We start from the raw sequence: 12,085 nt of genomic DNA, 5'->3' as shown, positions 1-12,085 counted from the left end.
CTTTTTTTTTTTGCCGCGCGCGGGAAAGACAACCCCGCGCTTCCCGAAGCCTGCCCCACCCCCCATGGCGCTGCTCCTGTCATGGCCTTGTCCCTTTCCCCCAGCCATATATCCTTTCCTGCGCGTGGTTGACCCCCTATGTACAACAACCATCATACTTCACCCCTCAAACACCCCCCTCCCACACAAACCCTCAATTAGAGTCCAATTTTTCAGCTAATATAAAGGTCCACGCCTCTTTGGGCGTTTCGAAGTAGTGGTATTGGCCATTATGTGTAACCCACAGTCGCGCTGGCTGCAACATTCCAAATTTCACCCCTTTCCGGTGCAGCACCGCTTTGGCCCGGTTGAAACCCGCTCTCCGCTTAGCGACCTCCACGCTCCAGTCCGGGTATATTCTGATCTCCGCATTGTCCCACTTGCTGCTCCGTTCCTTCTTGGCCCATTTCAGGACCTCTCTCTGTCCGTAAACCGGTGAAATCTCACCACCATCGCCCTTGGCGGCTCTTTTGCATTGGGCTTCCTCGCTAGCACTCGGTGCACCCCATCCAGCTCCAGCAATCTCGGGGGGGCCTCCACACCCATCAGCGTCCCGATCATTGTGCCCACATATGCCGCGGCATCGGCCCCCTCCATTCCTTCTGGGAGACCCAGGATCCTCAAGTTGTTTCTCTTTGATCTGTTCTCCAGGTCTTCGAGTCTTCCCGCCCACGTCCTGTGCAGCGCCTCGTGCCGCTCCACTCTCTCCGCCAGGCCCACGAGCTCGTCGCCGTTCTCACTCACTTTTTCTTGGATCTCCTGAATCTTCACCTCTTGGGCTTTCTGGGTTGCTCCAAGTTTTTCCACCATTGCCAATATAGGCGCCACCATCTCCTTACGCAGCTCCTCGAAGCAGCCCTTGATGAACCCTTTCATCTCCTCTCTGGCCGTGGGCGCCGCCATTTTGTTTTTTTCTTCTTTCTTCTCCCGCTGTTCCAGGGCCGCTTTCCTCGACGTTTCACTGCGGGTCCGGTCCATGCAGGGCTGTAGGGAGCTTCCTCCGTTCTTCCCCACGGGTTGGTTTTTTTTTACAGGTCCGTTGGGGCTCCGTTAGCGGGCCCAAAAGTCCGTTTCTGCGGGAGCTGCCTGTGGTGTTGGGTGTTCTGACACACAGATGAGCCAACACAGTTGTATATGGTACAACGCTACTTTATTTAAACTTACTATTTACAGCTTGGTCTTTGCACTCTGCACGTGGGGGGTTCCCTGCTTGTGGTGTTTTAACAGCTCTTTCTTGTTCCCTTCTCCCCAGACCTACTGACCACCAGGTGTCGTGCTCGTGCTTTTTATGTGGTTGGTGTTCTTGTCTGTGATTGGTTGTGGTGTTGTGTACTCTGATTTGCCTGTTAGTGTGTCCATCATGATGTGTGTGTTTGAATATCATGACATCCCCCCTTTTTACAAAGATATGTGCCTACGTGGTGATAAATATGATCGTGTCGTGAGTGCATCTAGGAGTGTGTGTGTGTGTCGTGTGCAGCATGTGCATATGACGGAACTATGTACATGGGGCGATGTCGGGTGCGTCACATGAACCAAGTTGTACCATAACATAACATAAATGCGAACGAGAGAAGAAGAAAAAAAACTTGAACAGTTGTCCAGTCAGACGACATCTGGAACGATAAACAACAACAGGTTATCATGTAAAATTGTGCAACTTGTTAAACATATGAACGGTATTATAAGTCCAGTCTAATGGGCTTGCGACGAGTTCGGGTTGACCGTCAGGGTGGCACACCACTCATCGGCTGGATTGATGGCATTGACCTTGTTGACATCAATGACGGAAACTCGGAAGGCATCCTGGTCTTCTGCATCACTTAACTGGAAGTCTTGATGCGTGGGCTGGACGGTCCTGACTCGTCTGCGAGGTTGTCGAGGATGCGCCGGATCCATGGGTTGAGCCGAACGACAGTGGGCTGCGTAGTGGCCCATCGTGCCACATCTGTGGCACTGTCGGTTTTTTGCAGGACATTGCCCTTTTAAATGTAGAGCTCCACAATTGCCGCACGTCATGACGTCACGGCGTTCGTTGCGCCACTGCGCATGCGCAGTGCGATCTTGCGGTGGGCGCGCCTGCGCAATGCGTCCCTCGTTGTGGCCGTTATTTTTGGCGCGCACCTGCGCGGGAGACCGCGAAAAGCGCGGGAAGCGGCCGCTGTCGTCCGGGCCGTGGGTCGGGAAGTAATCGACGGCCTGGATGCGTTCGACGTCGTGGGCGGCCTGGCTTGCCGATTCGACGGCTGGGGACCCCCTCCGTGCCAACTCGGACGCCTGAAATCGGGCAAAACGGCAGGTAGCATTTTCGTGGAGGACACAGGCTTCCACAGCAGACGCTAAGGTGAGGCTTTTCATTTTAAGAAGCTGCTGGCGTAGGCCACTAGAGGCAACGCCAAAAACAATCTGGTCCCTGATCATGGACTCTGTGGTGGTGCCGTAACCGCAGGACTGTCTAGAATCCGGAGGTGCGTCAAAAAGGGTTGAAAAAGCTCCTCCTTACCTTGCAGGCGTTGCTGAAAGAGGTATCTTTCAAAACTTTCATTTACTTCAACTTGAAAGTGCTGGTCCAGTTTGAGGATGACCGTGTCATATTTGGCTTGGTTTTCGCCTTCTTCGAACACCAGTGAGTTGAAGACATCGGTTGCGTGCGGACCTGCGTAGAAGAGGAGCATTGCAATCTTCGAGTCATCCGAGACATTCTGTTTTTCGGTGGCACGGATGTACAGGTCAAATCGCTGCCTGTAGAGCTTCCAGTTGGTACCTAGGTTCCCCGTGACTTGCATCGGCTGCGGTTTGCCGGTGTGGTCCATGTCCAGAATGGCAGGTTAGTAGGCAGGTATCGATCCACTCCTGTAAATTTCACCCCTTTCCGGTGCAGCACCGCTTTGGCCCGGTTGAAACCCGCTCTCCGCTTAGCGACCTCCACGCTCCAGTCCGGGTATATTCTGATCTCCGCATTGTCCCACTTGCTGCTCCGTTCCTTCTTGGCCCATTTCAGGACCTCTCTCTGTCCGTAAACCGGTGAAATCTCACCACCATCGCCCTTGGCGGCTCTTTTGCATTGGGCTTCCTCGCTAGCACTCGGTGCACCCCATCCAGCTCCAGCAATCTCGGGGGGGCCTCCACACCCATCAGCGTCCCGATCATTGTGCCCACATATGCCGCGGCATCGGCCCCCTCCATTCCTTCTGGGAGACCCAGGATCCTCAAGTTGTTTCTCCTTGATCTGTTCTCCAGGTCTTCGAGTCTTCCCGCCCACGTCCTGTGCAGCGCCTCGTGCCGCTCCACTCTCTCCGCCAGGCCCACGAGCTCGTCGCCGTTCTCACTCACTTTTTCTTGGATCTCCTGAATCTTCACCTCTTGGGCTTTCTGGGTTGCTCCAAGTTTTTCCACCATTGCCAATATAGGCGCCACCATCTCCTTACGCAGCTCCTCGAAGCAGCCCTTGATGAACCCTTTCATCTCCTCTCTGGCCGTGGGCGCCGCCATTTTGTTTTTTTCTTCTTTCTTCTCCCGCTGCTCCAGGGCCGCTTTCCTCGACGTTTCACTGCGGGTCCGGTCCATGCAGGGCTGTAGGGAGCTTCCTCCGTTCTTCCCCACGGGTTGGTTTTTTTTTACAGGTCCGTTGGGGCTCCGTTAGCGGGCCCAAAAGTCCGTTTCTGCGGGAGCTGCCTGTGGTGTTGGGTGTTCTGACACACAGATGAGCCAACACAGTTGCATATGGTACAACGCTACTTTATTTAAACTTACTATTTACAGCTTGGTCTTTGCACTCTGCACGTGGGGGGTTCCCTGCTTGTGGTGTTTTAACAGCTCTTTCTTGTTCCCTTCTCCCCAGACCTACTGACCACCAGGTGTCGTGCTCGTGCTTTTTATGTGGTTGGTGTTCTTGTCTGTGATTGGTTGTGGTGTTGTGTACTCTGATTTGCCTGTTAGTGTGTCCATCATGATGTGTGTGTTTGAATATCATGACACTGCCGACTCGCGCGGCTTAGCTCCGCATCGCCGCGACCCGGAAGTCGGTGTCGAGCTTCTTGAGTGTTGTTGGAGCTTCACTCATCCAAGCAATTGGAGAGCATTTCATCACACTCCTGACTGGTGGATGGTGGACAGGCGTTTGGGTGTCAAGGAAGTAAGCTACTCTCCGCACGATTCCCAGCCTCTGACTTACACATTTAGCTACAGTTTCCATATGCTAGTCCAGTTGAGTTTCTGGTCAATGGTAACTCCCAGGATGATCACAGTGGGGGATTCAGCAATGGTAGCGCCATTGAATGTCATGGGAGGTCGTTAGAGTCTCCCTTGCTGGGCGGCACGGTGCCCAGTGGTTGGCACTGTTGCCTCACAGTGCTCAGGACCCGGGTTCGATCCTGGCCCCGGGTCACTGTCCATGTGGAGTTTGCACATCCCCCCTGTGTCTGTGTAGGTTTCGCCCCCACAACCCAAAGATGTGCAGATTAGGTGGATTGGCCACACTATAATTGCCCCTTAATTGGAAAATAAATAATTGGGTACTCTAAATTATAGAAAGAGATTCTAGAATCATAGAAACATAGATTTTACAGTGCAGAAGGGGGCCATTCGGCATATCGAGTCTGCACCAGCCCCTGGAAAGAGCACCCCACTTAAGCCCGCACCTCCATCCTATCCCCTTAACCCAGTAACTCCACCCAATCTCCTTGGATACAAAGGGCAATTTAGCATGGCAAATCCACCTAGCCTGCACATCTTTGGATTGTGGGAGGAAACCGGAGCACCCGGAGGAAACCCACGCAGACACAGGGAGAATGTGCAGACTCCACACAGACAGTGACCCATTCGGGAAGTGAACCTGGGACCCTGGAGCTGTGAAGCAACAGTGCTAACCACTGAGCTACCGTGCCGCCTTGCTGGAGGTGGTCATTGCCTGGCAATTGTGTAATGTGAATGTTACGTGCTACTTATCAATCTCAGTTTAGATATTGTCCAGGTCTTGCTGCAAATGGATGAGGGTGTGGTTTAACCACCGCTCAGCGGGGTTGGGCTTGGGCTTGATCGGGGGTGGGGGGTGCGGGGGCATTGACCCAAATGAGACACCTGATGATAACATTGATGAAATGCTTTCTCAGATTGCTGATGCTTTTGTTGCTGGTGTGGTGAGTGCTGTATGTAACTGACACATCACAGCGGGTCAAACACGCTGGAAGTCAAGGATGTTCAACTGCACCTTAAGTGCCGGTGGAATATGTGGATGCCAGCATTTGGTTCCGGTGAGGTTGGGCCGTGTGGGAGGGGCCTGCACAGCTGCAGTTCCTGGACGGAGAATGGCATGGATACATGGGACAACCAACAAGTAACGCTTTGATGAACAGATCATTTCTACCACAAAGGTCTATTAATGATAACGCATCCTCAGGCTTATCCTGAGTTCACGGATGCCACGTATGCCCCGGCATCAGACTACATCAACTTTGAGCTGGACCAGGCCCACCACAATGTCCGGGCTGCAGGATTCTCTGCCATCACTGGGATGCCGTAGATCCAGCAGGTAAAAGAGGACATGCACGTTGCCTTGCGTGCATTGGGGAGTGCCCTTCATCAACAGGAAGGGTTTCAACTCCCTGAACGTTCAACTCATGTTCAACCACCACCTCCTATCATGCACATGTGAGCACACCCCCAGGCAGCGCGTATGATAGCTACATCCTGGGGCACAAAGTGATCCCTGGCATCTCCAAGGACCACTGCAGGATGATGGGTTGGCTCTTGGGAAATAAAGGGAACTCACTGAGGTTCTGGCTGATGACGCTGTTGTGGAGGCTGGAGACTGAGGCGGAGACCCAATATAATAAGGCCCAAGCTGTCATCTGTGCTGTTACTGCTCTGATACCTAGACCGCACTGGTGGTGTAACTGCAGTATATCCCCCAATGATCTCCTGCTTGGTGGTGGTCTGCTGTGTCCGCCACGACCTGGCACAGCAGCGGGGCAACATGTTGGAGAAGGAGAAAGAGGGGCATGCGGCCTCGTCTGATGAGGAAGAGGAGCAGGACCAGGAGGGGCTGGAGAATGAGCCTGGGGAGGAGCTGCAAGAAGTGCTGGAGGATGAAGGACAGGCGGCAGTGAAGTCAGGAATGCGCGGAGGACCCGGAGGCCCACATCCTCACCCAATTCTCATAGAATGAGGCTTTGTCCGTCAGCTCATCCCGCCCCCCTGCATCCCCCCTCCTCCCCAATCACTCCAGTCATCCCAATTCTCCCAAACCCACCAGTCCCCCCAATCCCTCCTTCCCCCAATCTCCACTCTCCCCGATGTGGAGATGCCGGCGTTGGACTGGGATGAGCACAGTAAGAAGTCTGACAACACCAGGTTAAAGTCTCTCCCCAGCAGCTCCCCATTATCTGCACCATGGTGTCAACGCCCTCATCGATGCTCCTCAGAAACTGGGCCATCTCTCGGGTGCCTCGGCAATGTCTGGTTGCATCTGGGACACGTCCCTCATCGACTGGGATATGATGTTGAGGCCCTCAGCCATGCATGGTTGTCACAGACTGAGCCACGCCTTGGGTACCACCACTCAAAGACGCTGATGTTGTGTAATAGGCTTTCCACTGCGGTCACCACCCTGGCAGTGTTGACCTCGGTGCCATGTATTGTCGGTGTCATCTCCTGCACCCACAGCCTTTGGGACTCCTCCAATTGGCTATGCACTCATTGGAATGTGACTGATGACCCCTCCTGAATCTTAAAGCTGTATCCCATCATCTGCACCCGCTCCGGGATAACCTTGCCCAGAGGCTCGGCATGTGACTGGGACCCAGCTGAGTTCTGGGAGGGACTCTGGATGGCACGGCCCCTACAGATGGAGATCCTGTGAGACAATGGACATGTGGCCACTGAGAGGGAAGGATAATTGTGTCTGACATGAACAACTCACTTGAGACAGGTCATCTGGGCAAAGGGGTAGTGGACCCTCACCTCTGTGACGCAGGCCAACCTCGCTGTCGGTGACTGCTCTCTCCTCGGTCATCCCCACAATTTCCAGGGCCCGTTTCTCATAGTGGGTGAGGGCTCATGACCCTTTTCCACTTATTATGGGCTACCTTCTCCTGCGGTGACAAAAAATGACATTGTGATGGGTTAGGGGGGGTCTAGACCAGATGCCATGTGTGGGCACTGGACCTGGACATGAAGAATATGAGCTGGTGGGAGTAGTAGGTTTTGAGAAGCAAGCACAAAGATTCGATGTGGGGGTGAACTCTTGTGGGGAAGGCGAACATACCAATTGCCTTTCTAATTGTTTGCTGCATCTGCCTCTCCACTTTCATTGACTGCTGTACAGGAAACTCTTTATACATCCACATTTCCCAATATATCACCATATATTAAACATTTTTAAAATCCCTTATCAAGGAATAAAGAATAGAAAATGCTGAAAATACTCAGCAAGTCTGGCAGCACCTGTGGAGAGAGAAACATTTAGGGCTGGAATTCACCAGTCTTCGGGATTCTCTGACCTTGGCAGTCGCGCACCCCACGGGTTTCTCGACAGCTTGAGGTGTATTCAATGGGAAATCCCATTGACAAGCGACAGGAGTAGAGAATCCGGCCGCCCGCAAATGGCGCACCCCCAGGAAACATGCAGCTGGGAGTTCGGAGACTCCTGCCCTAGGTTTCAGTTTGTGACACTGACCTCAAAATAGGAGGCCTCAGTGGGGAACGCAGGGCCGAGGCCGCACATCGCCCCGTCGTGTGCACTGAGGAGCTCCGCTCGCCTGAATTCCTGAGCGTAGGGGGGAGGTCGGGTCGCCATTTTGAAATGACGTTCTGATCTCCGAGGTCCCCGAAGCGACCCCCTACCCCTCCGAAGACCCAACTCACTATCGGAGGGTTCCTCAGAGCCCCCCCAACTCACTACAGGTGGGTTCCTGCCCCCCAACTCACTATTGGAGGATTCCGGGGCGACCCCCCCCACCCCCAACTCAATATGAACAAAGAACAAAGAACAAAGAAAAGTACAGCACAGGAACAGGCCCTTCGGCCCTCCAACCCTGCGCCGACCATGCTGCCCGACTAAACTACAATCTTCTACACTTCCTGAGTTTGTATCCCTCTATTCCCATCCTATTCATGTATTTGTCAAGATGCCCCTTAAATGTCACTGTCGTCCCTGCTTCCACCACCTTCTCCGGCAGCGAGTTCCAGGCACCCACTACCCTCTGTGTAAAAAAACCTGCCTCGTACAACTCCTCGAAAGCTTGCCCCTCGCACCTTAAACTCCCATTTGGAAGCAAATGGACGTATTAGCGAGAGGTAGCATGGTTTTGTGAAGGGGAGGTCGCGTCTCACTAACTTGATCGAGTTTTTCGAAGAGGTCACAAAGATGAATGATGCAGGCAGGGCAGTGGATGTTGTCTATATGGACTTCAGTAAGGCCTTTGACAAGGTCCCTCATGGTAGACTGGTACAACGGGATCAGAGGTCATTGACCTCTCTACCTTGGGAAAAAGCCTCTGACTATCCACTCTGTCAATGCCCCTCGTAATTTTGTAGACCTCTATCAGGTTACCCCTCAACCTCCGTCATTCCAGTGAGAACAAACCAAGTTAGTCAACCGCTCCTCATAACTAATGCCCTCCATACCAGGCAACATCCTGGTAAATCTCTTCTGCACCCTCTCTAAAGCCTCCACATCCTTCTGGTAGTGTGGCAACCAGAAATGAACACTATACTCCAAGTGTGGCCTAACTAATGTCCTATACAGTTGCAACACGACTTGCCAATTCTTATACTCAATGCCCTGGCCAATGAAGGCAAGCATGCCGTATGCCTTCTTGACTACTTTCGATCTCTCTGACTTTCAATACTCTTGAGGGTTCTACCATTTACTGTATATTCCCTACCTGCATTAGACCTTCCAGAATGCATTACCTCACATTTGTCCGGATTAAACTCCATCTGCCATCTCTCCGCCCAAGTCTCCAAACGATCTAAATCCTGCTGTAATCTCTGACAGTCCTCATCACTATCCGCAATTCCACCAACCTTTGTGTCGTCTGCAAACTTACTAATCAGACCAGTTACATTTTCCTCCAAATCATTTATATATACTACGAACAGCAAAGGTCCCAGCACTGATCCCTCCGGAACACCACTAGTCACAGCCCTCCAATTAGAAAAGCACCCTTCCATTGCTACTCTCTGCCTTCTATGACCTAGCCAGTTCTGTATCCATCTTGCCAGCTCACCTCTGATCCCGTTGCACCAGTCTACCATGAGGGACCTTGTCAAAGGCCTTACTGAAGTCCATATAGACAACATCCACTGCCCTACCTGCATCATTCATCTTTGTGACCTCTTCGAAAAACTCGATCAAGTTAGTGAGACGCGACCTCCCCTTCACAAAACCATGCTGCCTCTCGCTAATACGTCCATTTGCTTCCAAATGGGAGTAGATCCTGTCTCGAAGAATTCTCTCCAGTAATTTCCCTAGCACTGACGTAAGGCTCACCGGCCTGTAGTTCCCTGGATTATTCTTGCTACCCTTCTTAAACAAAGGCACAACATTGGCTATTCTCCAGTCCTCTGGGACATCACCTGAAGACAGTGAGGATCCAAAGATTTCTGTTAAGGCCTCAGCAATTTCCTCTCTAGCCTCCTTCAGTATTCTGGGGTAGATCCCATCAGGCCCTGGGTCTTATCTACCTTAATATTTTTCAAGACGCCCAACACCTCAACTTTTTGGATCTCAATGTGACCCAGACTACCTACACACCCTTCTCCAGACTCAACATCCACCAATTCCTTCTCTTTGGTGAATACTGATGCAAAGTATTCATTTAGTACCTCGCCCATTTCCTCTGGTTTCACACATAGATTCTCTTGACTATCCTTCAGTGGGCAAACCCTTTCCCTGGCAACCCTCTTGCTTTTTATGTATGTGTAGAAAGCCTTGGGATTTTCCTTAACCCTATTTGCCAATGACTTTTCGTGACCCCTTCTAGCCCTCCTGACTCCTTGCATAAATTCCTTCCTACTTTCCTTATATTCCACACAGGCTTTGTCTGTTTCCAGCCTACTTGCCCTGACAAATGCCTCCTTTTTCTTTTTGACGTGGCCTACAATATCTCTCATTATCCAAGGTTCCTGAAATTTGTCGTATTTATCCTTCTTCCTCAGAGGAACATGCAGGTCCTGAATTCCTTTCAACTGACATTTGAAAGCCTCCCACACGTCAGATGTTGATTTACCCTCAAGATTCCGACTCCAATCTTGGTTCTTCAGTTCCCGCCTAATATTGTTATAATTAGCCTTCCCCCAATTTAGTACATTCACGCTAGGACCACTCTTATCCTTCTCCACCAGCACTTTAAAACTTACTGAATTGTGGTCACTGTTCCCGAAATGCTCCCCTACTGAAACTTCTACCACCTGGCCGGGCTCATTCCCCAATACCAGGTCCAGCACAGCCCCCTTCCCTAGTTGGACCATCTACACTATGGAAGAGTGTCCCCACCCAACTCACTGTGGGAGAGTTTCCCCACCCAACTCACTATCATAGATTATCATAGAATTTACAGAGCAGAAGGAGGTCATTCAGCCCATCGAGTCTGCACCGGCTCTTGGAAAGAGCACCCTACCCAAGGTCAACACCTCCACACTATCCCCATAACCCAGTAACCCCACCCAACACTAAGGGCAATTTTGGACACTAAGGGCAATTTATCATGGCCAATCCACCTAACCTGCACATCTTTGGACTGTGGGAGGAAACCGGAGCACCCGGAGGAAACCCATGCACACACGGGGAGGATGTGCAGACTCCGCACAGACAGTGACCCAAGCCGGAATCGAACCCAGGACCCTGGAGCTGTGAAGCAATTGTGCTATCCACAATGCTACCATGCTGCCCCCTATGGGTGGGTTCCTGCCCCCCCAAAAAAAACTCACTATGGGTGGATTCCTGCCCCTCCCCCCAACTCACTCTGGGAGGATTTCCCCACCCAACTCACTGTGGGAGACTTTCCCCACCCAACTCACTATGGGTGGGTTCCTGCCCCCCAACTCACTATGGGTGGGTTCCTGCTCCCCCAACTCACTATGGGTGGGTTCCTGCCCCCCCCCCCAACTCACTAGGGGAAGGTTTCCCCACCCCAACTCACTATGGGTAGGTTCCTGCCCCCCCAACTCACTATGGGTGGGTTCCTGCCCCCCAACTCACTATGGGTGGGTTTCCACCCCCCCCCCCCCAACTCACTATGGGAGGGTTTCCCCACCCCAACGCACTATGGGTGGGTTCCTGCCCCCCCAACTCACTATGGGAGGGTTTCCCCACCCCAACGCACTATGGGTGGGTTCTTGCCCCCCCCCAACACACTGTGGGCGGGTCCTTGCCCCCCCCAACTCACTATGGGCGGGTCCTTGCCCCCCCAACTCACTATGGGCGGGCTCTTGCCATCCCCCCCCCTCAACTCACTATGGGAAGATTCCTGCACACCCCCCCCCCCAACTCACTATGGGAGGATTCCTGCACCCACCCCCCAACTCACTATGGGAGTGTGTTCCTGTCCTGCACCGCCCCCCAAACCCCCACGCCAGACACCCTCGGCCCCATCGCCAGCGCACCCAGCAGAAGGGGCAGAAGGGTAACACTATGATAATGATTAATCAGAGTGTCGACTAACTTCTTGCAGCGAGGGTAAGGGGCGGCACTCTCCAAAGGACCTGGAGGGGTGGGACCCGCATGTTACTTAACTTCAAAGTGGAGCCAAACTCCGGAGTTTCTTGGTGCTGGGCGCAGTTTGACACTTCTTACTTAAGGAGAACCCAGCGACTGTGAGTACCCGGGGAGCTGACCTTTTTTAATACAAATACATAGCAAAGCTACAGCGTCCAGTCCTCCAGCCCCAGAATCTAGTGGAACAACATTTAAACACTGCAACACTGCTGATTATTTCTTATTTTCAAGTTGCAAAGGGCTGTGCAAGTTCATAATTTCTATTGACGGAAAGCGAGTTGGCCTTAACGATATCCAGGTCTGATTTTAATTTTGCGATTGAAATGT

At 52.4% G+C, this 12,085-nt stretch overlaps 1 protein-coding gene across 1 annotated transcript in view; it reads left to right on the top strand.

Moving 5' to 3' along the window:
* Positions 1 to 11,688: 11,688 nt before the first annotated feature.
* LOC140387426 (perilipin-2-like) overlaps positions 11,689 to 12,085 on the top strand; it is a 94,063-nt gene continuing 93,666 nt past the window's right edge. The window contains 1 exon segment of the mRNA XM_072470520.1: positions 11,689 to 11,856. The gene's annotated coding sequence lies outside the window, so the exon portion shown is untranslated.

This window comes from Scyliorhinus torazame, chromosome 12 (genome assembly GCF_047496885.1).
Source record: "Scyliorhinus torazame isolate Kashiwa2021f chromosome 12, sScyTor2.1, whole genome shotgun sequence".
NCBI classification, from domain to species: domain Eukaryota; kingdom Metazoa; phylum Chordata; class Chondrichthyes; order Carcharhiniformes; family Scyliorhinidae; genus Scyliorhinus; species Scyliorhinus torazame.
The sequence above is the reverse complement of the archived record's forward strand: the minus strand, read 5'-3'. Positions and strand labels throughout refer to the sequence as shown.